Source organism: Capsicum annuum, unplaced genomic scaffold (assembly GCF_002878395.1).
Source record: "Capsicum annuum cultivar UCD-10X-F1 unplaced genomic scaffold, UCD10Xv1.1 ctg82541, whole genome shotgun sequence".
Lineage (NCBI taxonomy): Eukaryota > Viridiplantae > Streptophyta > Magnoliopsida > Solanales > Solanaceae > Capsicum > Capsicum annuum.
The window spans coordinates 460,591-470,294 of record NW_025893345.1 but is presented as its reverse complement, the minus strand read 5'-3'; the positions used below and the strand labels follow the sequence as shown (position 1 = coordinate 470,294).

General features: G+C 34.2%; 1 non-coding gene across 1 annotated transcript; it reads left to right on the top strand.

Annotated features, from left to right (window-relative positions):
• The first annotated feature begins 1,112 nt into the window (after positions 1-1,112).
• LOC124895488 lies at positions 1,113-1,216 on the top strand. The gene has a single exon (XR_007051754.1). It is a non-coding gene; the product is annotated as a small nucleolar RNA R71 (small nucleolar RNA).
• The last annotated feature ends 8,488 nt before the right edge of the window (positions 1,217-9,704 follow it).

Below are 9,704 nucleotides of genomic sequence, written 5' to 3'. Positions count from 1 at the left end.
TCAATTTCTTGGGGATTTTCCATGTCATCATAGCGCTATACTCTTCAGTGAGTGTTATCGCCCCCACATCCTGAAATTTGACCTTATTAGAAACCACATCCCTCAAGTACTTTGCATACTTAGGCATACCCTATAAAATATCTAACAAAGGTAAGTTAATATGATACTCTCTGAATGTATCAAAGAACTTCTTAAACATTGCGTCCTCCTTCTCTTTAATTTGCCTCTGAGGGAAGGGTAATGGCAGTGTATTCTTTACTTATGGTTTAGCAACTTTAGTTTTCAAGTACTCAAACTTCCTTAAATTATCAACAACTTCTTTGGGAACCTGTTAGGTCACTACCTTAGCATCTACCTCCTTTGTTTCCTTAAGATGTTCTTCCAAAAACTCTTTACCACTCCTCAAGGTGATTGCCATAAGTTATTTTGGATTCTCTATATCTACTGGCAAACCACCTTATGTCCTAGTATTTAATTCTTATTGTATCTTCCCCACTTGAATCTCTAAGCTTCTCTGAGCAACTTGCAAATTTTTGATGTCTGCAGCCTATTGCGTCTGACTAGATAAGAGCTACTTCAATATTTTTTCCACGTTGCTAGTTGAATGATTCCCTTGTGTCTGTGGTTGCTGAATTTGTTATTGTTGTGCATTCCAAAGCTGAGTCTACCACTTCATGTTGTAGGCATTACCATAATTTGCCTTTGAGCATTGCCCACATACATCACCGATTCTGGATTGGAAGCACATATAGCCGAGAAGTGACCACTATTATAGCACACTTCACACCAGCCTGCAGCTTGTTAGATGGTATTGAATGTGGTTGCAGGTTGCGCACAACCAATTTCAGGCTGCTGAATGAGTGTACAATGCTGCAACCTGAGCTAATAAGGCAGTGAACTGGTCTACCTCCAATACACCCATAATTTTTTTTGTGGAACTTCTAGAATCTAAATGCCATTTGGGATTTCCTTGTGCTATGTTGTTCGACAATGTGTACAACTCATCATGAGTCAGCTCCAGCGCTTGACCACCAGTGGCTGAATTTAGCAAAATCTATGTATTGTGATCAAATGCTTCTACAAAAGTATGAGCAAGTACCTCATTGGATTGTTAGTGATGTAGACAATCCTAAAGAAGGGCCTTGAAGCTTTCCCAAGCGTGATATAGATTTTCATTAGTCTTCTATTTAAAGCTTAATATCTCACTGCAAAACTTTGTAGTCGGGCTAAATGGAAAGAATCTAATGAGGAAATTTCTAGCTAAGTCATCCCATGATGTAATTAAATTGGTCGGCTCCGCATTTAACCATCATTTAGCTTACCCTAATAGTGAATACAGAAAAGTGTCAGCCTCACATAATTTGTACTCACCCTAATCGAAATGAATGTATCAATAATCTCAATGAAATTGTGCAAGTGGACTTGTGGATCCTCGTGTGAAAGTCCTGTAAACTGTACACTACTGATAAAAAGTTGCACCATGTTGTTCTTTAACTTGAAATCCACCCCATGCATCCGGCCTTTGAATTAGGGAAGTCAATTTCATCCGAAGTAGGATTTCCACTTCCCTAACTGTCCTGTGTGCTTGTTGTTCTGCAGCCATTATAGCAGGATTCTCTTGGTCTTCTGTGATTTGAGGAATTTTAGGGAGAAGGATTGCTTCTATCCTGTGTTGATGGTAAAGTTACTTGGGTTCTAGGTTTGGTTCAACCAAGTCTAGATCCTTTGCTATCTTACAACTTTGTAAACCTATTTCCTACAAATACAAAACTAAGACCAAGCATAAAAACACCAAATAAATCTAAAAGTAAAACAAAAATAAACAATTGCTAAATTATAAGTCCCCGACAATGGCACCAAAAATTTGACAGCACCCAAGCCCACACGCAAGTGTATGTGGTCTTATAAATTAAAATAGTGGCCTTCAAGAAAGCTGAATATCGATCCCAATCAACGATTCAATTCTAGTTTAGCTTCTAAGATTAATTTGATGCAAAGATAACCAAAAAGAGTTTGGAATATTATAAATCAAAACTAAAGTAATAATGTGTAAATAAAAGTACTTAGAACAATCAATAGAGTAAAGCCCAGGGTTAAAGCACTTCGAACAATCATAAAATGTTATCGAATTTCATTCATTAACTTACTTATCTTTGTTGTTGATTCGTAGGGTTAATTACATGATCATGGTCTCCCGACCTCTAATCGCTTACCTAATTTGGACATTACAACTACATTATTGAGCGTGGATGTAATATTCCAATTAATTTATTGAAGCTAAGGTTTCCAAGTACAACCCTATCCTAGATGCTAAGTTAAATTTTTTAATTTATAAAAGAATAAAAACCCAAACTTTATTTATTCCCATGTTCTATCTCCCTATTCCCTTTTTCGAGGTCACAAGGTTGACAATATATGTATTTTATGGGTGATCAATTCATAAAATAATTAAAATAAGAATAAACAAACAACCAAATATGATAGAAAATATTAAATGAATTTAATCCAAAATAATAGTACTCATGTTCTTGGCTTTAACCCCGGAAAGAGGGTTTTTAGCCGATACTATTCATAATCACGATAAAAAATATTGAATACATGTTATGATAAATTAAAAGCTAATTAAAAATAATGATAAAACCTAATTAGTGTAGCAGCCACGTCAAATTATTCTACTACCGTCACACCTCTTAATTATCAAAAACTTCCAGGTATTGTCCATACGTGTATGGTGTTTATATAATAGTATGATTCTAATTAATATGGGAGTCTTCAAAAGGTGTCACTGAATCAAAGATAAAATCCCACAAAGATTCCTTCTAAGTGCCCTTTTATTGTATTCAACATAGGACTCCATGTCGGCAAAGAATTCCCAAATATTGACCATGCATAATTAGACCCTTCGCCAAGCTTCACTGATCGCATTGACAACAACGATGCAGCATGTTGATTATCGTATCATTTGATGTGGAAGATTTGATGCAACGCGTCGAGATTACGTCAGCTTATTGTAATTTGCTTCCAAAATTCTGGTTAAGTGTTGAACGTCTCTCCTTTTTCCCATGACTTTTGTAGTGTATTTCCAATGAATTTTGAGCCTTTTATCATCAATATATCACCATATTTAGCTCAAAAATCCTCTAACATAATCACACACCACATATTAGAGATAAAAAAAAATACAATATTCTCAACGATAAATCAAAACACAAGCTAAAATAAAGCTAATTTTCATGATCTTCAACTTATCGCTCCAACTCTAGACTTAATTAAATTGAACTTTTTCCATTAAAAACAAGTTGTTCAACTCATAATTACACATTTAAACCATTTGAGATAAATTAAACACATTAGAATCCAATGAAACCAACTAGACATATACCTAGTTCAAGCTAGTAAAACTAATTTTTTGGGTTGAAATCTAAATAACTCAATTAAGTACAAACTAGTTTGAAAACACTTTAACCATTGTAATAATGCACTTGCACACTTAGATTCTTATTTATATTAATATTAAAACATTAAACGCGTGAATTTCTCTCAAAACAAGGCTAAATAAGCTAGAATAATGATACCAAAGTGTATAAAACCACCTTAGATCACTCATCAATATGCATCATATAGGGCTTAGGTATTAAAGGCTTGGTATGTTCAATGAGGAAGTCCCGAGAGGTCTTTAGTGGAATAGACTCCACCACCCTAAACTTATCCCCTACAATCATAGTAATTACGTACAAATCTTTATAATGGGATAGTATGTTAAGCGGTTTGTATACTTTGAAAAATGCCTCTTCATCATCCAAGCTAATTGTAAATGGGATCTCTCACACATCATTTAAAGCTCCTCCCATCGCTAAGAATGGAAGTCCCGAGATGACTGGCACCTTTTAATCTGCCTCAAAATGTAAAATAATAAAATCTGCAGGAATAATAAACTTACAACCCTTGATGAAGATATTCTCTATGATTTCCTCAGGATTGGCTAGGGACCAATCTACTAACTGGAGTATCAAAGAGCACGGTATCATCTTTCCTATGCCCAATGAGTTAAACAAAGAGAGGGGCATCATATTGATACTTCCCCAAATCACTAAGTGCATGGATTACCTCATTGCTTCCAATTTTAAATAGGAAAGTAAAACTCCCAAGATCTTTGAGCTTTTTTTGCATCGTTTGCATCACTATAGAACTACACACCTCAGTGAGTGCTACTGTCACAACATCCTGCAGATTAAATTTGTTAGTGAGCACATCCTTTAAGTACTTAGCATACTTAGGCACTCCCTACAAACATCTAAAAGAGGAAGCTTAATATACAATTCTCTAAACGTGTCAAAGAACTTCTTAAAGCATGCATCCTGCTTCATTTTTCTCAGCACTTGTAGGAAAGTTAGTGGTGGTCTCTGCTTCACCTGTTCAACAACTTTTGTTTTTGAGTACTCAGACTTCCTCAAGTTTCTACCACTTTGTCATTAACCTTTTAGGAACTATATCAACATCTACCTCCTTATTTTTCTTTAGAGGTTCTTCCTGGAGTTCTTTACCACTCCACAAAGTGATTGCCATAACTTGTTAGGATTTTTTATCACTTGGCAAACAACCTTGAGGCTTAATATTTTGTATCGCTGCTATCTGACCTATCTGGAACTCCAAGCTCCTTATAGCTGCTTTTTGGCTCTTTATATCTGGTGCCAATTATGCTTGAGTAGTTAAAATTTGTTTCAATATCTCTTCCATATTTCTAGTGGCTAGGTTTCCTTAAACCTGCAGCTATTAAAACTCCTAATGTTGGTTGTTCCTTATTAGATTTGGTGTCTGAATCTGCCACTTTAGATTGTAGGCATTCCCATAGTTCTTCCTTTTAGCATTACTTGTAAAAATCACTGACTCGGGATTGGCAGCAAACATATATGCAAAATGACAACTATTTCCACACACCATGCACCAAGTGCTCATCTGTTGAATGACATTCACTATGGTTACAGGCTGTGGAGCTCCTAACTTCATATTGCTTATCTAATTTTTAAATGCAGCAATTTAGATGGATAAAGCAGTAAACTGATCCATCTCCAACACACCTGCAACCTTCTTGGTAGCATTTTTTGAGTCTAAATTCCACTCGGGATTCATTTGTGCAATCCAATTCAACAAGGTATAAAGCTCATCAAATGTCAACTCCAAAGCTTGACCACCTGCATCTGAATCTAGAAAAATTTTGTGTTATGGTCAATTTCTTTAACAAAAGTGTGAGCTAATACCTCATTGGACTGTTGATGATGCGAACAGTCCTGAAGAAGTGCTTTGAAATACTCCTAAGCATGATACAAATTCTCATCTGGCTTCTATTTGAAGCACACAATCTCACTGTGATGTCTTGGCAAATAGAAAGAGTCGAATGAGGAATTTCTGGTGTAATTCATCCCATGTTGTGATTGAATTTATTGTCTTAGCATTCAACCACATTTTTGCTCACCTATCAGTGAAAAGGGGAATAGTATTAGCCTTACATAATTAATTGACATGCCTGTCGGGATAAATGTGTCACTGATCTCCAAAAAGTTTCATAAATGGACTTTTGGATCTTCATGTAAAGCCCCATAAACTATCCATTACTAATCAATAGCTGCACTATGTTTTATTTCAACTCAAAATTACCTCCAGCAGTCGGTTTTTGAAAAGAGGAGGTCAAATTTGTCAGAAGTGGAATTGCAACTTTGCGAACTGTCCTGTGGGGTAGTTGTTCTTTAGCCATGAAAGTAGGATTATATTGTTCCTCATGAATTTGCTAGAATTAGTGGAAAATTTTTACTTTTCTCCTCATTTGATGGTATAGTTACTCAAGTTCGGGGTTTGATTCGACTAATTCCCTATCCTGCTCCAGCCTACTAATTTGTCAACCTATTTTTTTGCAAATTTAATACCGAAGAACAAGCGGAAAGCACCAAATAAATCAAAACATTAAAACCAAAACAAAAATAGCTTCCAATTTATAAGTCCCAAGCAATGGCGCCAAAAACTTGTTGCACCGAACACACACGCAAGTTTATGTGGTCTCACAAGTAGTAAATTGGCCCTTTTACAAGCCAAGTATTGATCCCATAGGGACTAGTGTTAAGTAAATATAATATCAATTCAACTATTAGTATTAGAATGGTGCAATGTAACCAAAAGAGTTTGAGAATTATAAACTAAAAAAAAAAAGTAAACAGTTCGTAAAGTAAAGACTTGAAACAATCAATGGACTAAAGCGCGGGGTTAAAGAACTTCAAACAATCATACTACATTATGTAACTTCATTCTTTAGGTTTCTTATCTTGGTTGTTGATTTGTAGGATTTATCGCATTATCATGGTCTCTTGACCTCTAATCATCTACCTAACTTTGACATTACTACAACATCATTGAGCGGGGATATAATAATCCAATTAGATGCATGAAGCTATCATCCTACATGTGAACCAAGTAAGGCTTCTAGGTATATCCCTGTCCTAGATGCTAGTTCAAATTCCTTATTTTATAAAACAATAAGAACCTTACTATATTTATCCCGTGTTCTATCATCTTATTCCCCCTCCCGAGTTCATAAGACAACAATAGGTGTATTCTAAGGGTACGCAATCCTTATAGTTAAAAAAATGAACAAACCACCAAATAGGATAAGAAATCTAAAAAAATTCAATTCATAACGATAGCAAATATATTCTTGGTCATAACCCTGGAAAGAGGGCGTTTAGTCACTAATCAACATAACCTTAATCCAACTAATCGGATACATAAATCTATGAATGAACTAAATAAAAGAAATAAAAACCCTATTTGAAGTGTTTATCATCCCCTCCTTATTTCTCTAAATCATCCAAGGTAATTACAAAGTGTTCTATTTATAGTGAAGGAAATTGGCCGTGTGGGGGAAGAGTGATGCGCTGTATTTGATAGTCAACTTGATATAGAAACATGCCACATTGGTTATAATATTGATAAAGTGGAACTTCACATTGGTTATCACGTAAGGGAGTATCTTATCGCACCTATTTCAAGTTAGCTAATTAGATTTTGCCTCTTGAAGCCTATATTTTTCTAAGTGTTTCTCCTTCTACCCCGTGCCTTGTGGTGTTGTTTCCACACAATTTGCAGCTAGTACAGCATACAAATATCATCACAATCAACTCACCAAGAATTATACATGATCAAACACCACACATTATATTTCAACACAACAAAATGTCAATGATACCAATCTAGATACTCAAGCTAAGAACTAGTCTCGTCCATTTTACTCTTTAACTTATTGGTGACTCTTGGCTCACTCCAACTGAACTTTGCCAATTATAAACAAGTTGTTCCAAATTTAATTACATAATAATAACCTTATGAACTCAATAAAACCACTAGAATCCATCGAAATCAACTAGAACAACACCTAGCTCAAACTAGTAAAGCTGGTTTTTGCGTTTAGACTCTAGATGATCAATTTAAACCCAAACTTGTTTGAAAACTCCTTTAAACATTGTAATTACATACTTGAGCACTTATATAATTATTTATATCATTATGAACACATAAAGCACACGAATTTTCCTTAAAATAAGGCTAAATAAGCTTGGATAGCAATGCTAAAGTGCATAAATACACCCAACATTAGTACCCTAGTATAAGACTGGTACCCACCGGTCGTATATTGTCCAGAACCTATAAATCCAGAAAAAATTCTAAGGGTCCAAAACCTAGGGTGTTTCAGTTGTCTTACCTACTAGTGTGTTATGATATGTATCATTATGGCTTGAGAAATTTGATCGTGACATTACAATTGAAGGTCCTAGGTTAAATTTTAGTTTGAGTTGGCTTTGGTTGTATGTAAGAGTAGAATTAATAATAAGGAGTTCTAGAATATATGGTAAGTATCCTAATCATAGTAGCATTTGAATAAGAAATTTTTTTTATATAAATTTAAAATTCTTTCTACATATTAATAATAATTAAATTAAAAAAAGATAAAAGACAAGTTTGTATATGGTTGAGATTTTTAATGAAGGACAAAAAGAACAAATCACTTTTCTAAGGATTGTCTCTCTCTTAATATACATACATACATACTTTTAATATACATACATACATACATACATACATATATATATATATATTCCATACGATAAATTTCAATGAAATCTTTCAATTTCTTATTTTACTATGTTCAACTTTATGTATTCATCTATCGATAGAGTACATTGAATGCACAAAAATAGGTATAATAGAGTTTATCTTATTCTTTGTAACAACTACTCTAGGGGAATGTTTTTTGCGATTCTAATAATTTAATAACTATCTCTGTAGCCCTAGAAAGTTTCAGTTTATGCTCCTACCTATTATCTAGATATACCAAGAAAGATGTATGGTCTAATGAGGCTACCATGAATTGTTTACTCATGGGTGGAGGAAGCTCTTCTATTTTGGTTCATGGTTTCTCTTAGCTCTATGGTTCATCCGGGGGAGAGATTGAGCTTTAAGAAATAGTAAACGGTCTAATCAATACACAAATGTATAACTTTCCAAGATTTCAATTGAGCTCATATTCAATACCATAGGAATTGGGTTCAATCTTTCCCCATCCTCTTCTCAAAATGGACTCCTGACGTATATGATAGAGTGTGGGTCATTCGAGAAATTCCTACCTCTCTATTTATCTTTTAGATGTTTGGATTTTTAAAAACTCTATGGACATGTAAAAGAGAAATGGTATCCCCACCTGGACCAAGACAGAACTTTTACTTGTTCAAATAATAATTAAGATGAAGCAGGGTAGGAATGAAAAATCTCTTTATGATAAATAGATCTATTTTGCATGTTCGTTATTACTGGTAGTTTCTACAAAGGATCAGACTAATAGCATTTATGATACTTGAATTCTCGATGTAGATATTACATAGTTGGTTCTCCTCCTTCAAATGCTATGAGTGAATAAGAGCATCCGTTGATAAAAGGATCACCCTAAGATGATCATCTCATGGCTATTGAGAATGAATTAAATCATATTGTTCTATGTGTAAATCTTTCTAACTTGCTCCTATGAAACCAAGGTTGAAAAGATTGCAAAAATTTATCACTCATGACCACTGATAAGGGATTCCTCAAAACAGTAAGATTTAGTAATCCCTTTTAGAGATCGAATGGATTCGATTTTATAAATACACGAGGAAAATAATCAAAAAGAAAGAAAATGAGTTCTTTATGTTATCACTTAGGATTCATGTGAGATGAAAGTCTCATGCATGGCTTTGAATGAGAGAGAAGGGGGGAATCCTCTTTTTGACTCTAACTCTCCCACTCTATTTGTTGCTTTTCTTTTTGTTACTTCGAAAGTAGTTGTTTCAGCTTTAGCCACTTGAATTTTTTATATTCCTTTTTATTTCTCATCCAATGAATGGCATCTTTTTCTGGAAATCCTAGCTACTTTTAGTATGATATAGGGAAATCTCATTGATATTACTTAAATAATCATGAAATGTTTGCTTTTATATTCGTCCATAGGGAAAATTGGATATGTGATTATTGGAACAATTTTTGGAGACACAAGTGATGGATATGCAAGCTTGATAACTTATATTCTACATCCTTTTTATATTTTGTACTTGTTTTTTGTCTTCTTCATTGTAATTATATTCTACATCCTTTTTAAATTTTTTCTGTAGTGGTTTTTAAATTTTCTG